Source organism: Chiloscyllium plagiosum, unplaced genomic scaffold (assembly GCF_004010195.1).
Source record: "Chiloscyllium plagiosum isolate BGI_BamShark_2017 unplaced genomic scaffold, ASM401019v2 scaf_85511, whole genome shotgun sequence".
Taxonomy (NCBI): Eukaryota; Metazoa; Chordata; class Chondrichthyes; order Orectolobiformes; family Hemiscylliidae; genus Chiloscyllium; species Chiloscyllium plagiosum.
The window spans coordinates 6,107-7,389 of NW_025201848.1; the positions used below are offsets into that span (position 1 = coordinate 6,107).

Sequence of the window (1,283 nt, forward strand, 5' to 3'; positions counted from 1 at the left end):
AACATTCCCAACCTTGGGAATGTCTCTCCAAAATGGAAATTCCTCATCCCTGGAAATGAATCATGGCGTACAATTGGGAAGATGTTTTGGCAAAATATTGTCAGTTACGAAATGGAAAAATGTTCATGAAGCAAAACAGAAATCCCAGTCTCCAGCTTTGTGAATCTTGAGAAACTCTTTGGGAAGCGTATTTATGGGAGAATGAAAGATGAACTGTCCGACTGAGTAGCGACAGTCCAGACGCCGTCCCCTTGTTAAAGAGGCCGGGAGATTGACTCTGATGTTCTCGGGACATGAACTGATCTGAGACATTGAAAGTATTGTTGTTCCTGCACATCAGGAATTCAAACCCCTTCTCGCCTCCGAGCCAATGAGAGAACTCGGGAACAGACAAAACACGGAAAGGCTCGAAGGGCGACGACCCGGAGTAAGAAAGCTTGTTCCTCGTGACATGGATGCGTCTTCAAACTGTCCCCGGTGTCTCCACAATGAATGTCCCAGGTTTTATTATGGAAAAGTAAAACTGATAGACGACAATTGTAATTTTCGGCGGGGAGGCTGAATTATGAATTCACTAATAGCCTCCCCTAAGCGATGGCGCTGCCCATGTCGTCGCCTGTCTCTGTGGCGCAATTGGTCAGCGCGTTTGGCTGTTAACCGAAAGGTTGGTAGTTGGAGCCCACCCAGAGGCGATGAGCTTCTGGATACCTGTCTCTTTAACACGCCACCCTGTTCTCTAGCCAACATCTCTGTCTCAGGCATGCAGCAGTGTTCCAGCAAAGCTCAGCTCCAGATGGAAGACCAATGTCGCATTTTCCATTTGGAATCCTACAGCCCTCCAGTCTTCAATATCGAGTTCAATATTGTTTGGACTCGAACACTCCCATGCCCTTGAAGCCTACCTCGCCCACACGAGCCCTTGTTTTCACATAGTCTGCTGTTACACACGACTTATTGTTATCCAGGAATAGTCTCCATTAACGGTTAGTCACACTCCTAGACAGATCGTTATTCACGCCTTTGTCCCTCCAATGTTCTCCCTCTGAACTGGTGGCAAAGAGAGCAATGTGGACTGATATCCCTGAGCCAGCTCTTTGTCCCATCTCCAGGAACAGGGTTATCTCCACTGGCGGATAATTAAACCACTTTGTTGTTGCGCTGACGTGAGGAGATTGTGTAAATATAAACTTTTTCTAAATTCCCAACTTCTGTTGATTGAACTGTGTGTTCACTCTGAATCACAACACGTGTCGCAGCGCATTTGGAGGCCCACCTTAGTTCTG

The 1,283-nt window shown here is 47.0% G+C and overlaps 1 non-coding gene across 1 annotated transcript; it reads left to right on the forward strand.

The window, feature by feature from the left end:
• Nucleotides 1-618: 618 nt before the first annotated feature.
• Nucleotides 619-692, forward strand: trnan-guu. Its single transcript has one exon. It is a non-coding gene; the product is annotated as a tRNA-Asn (tRNA).
• The last annotated feature ends 591 nt before the right edge of the window (nucleotides 693-1,283 follow it).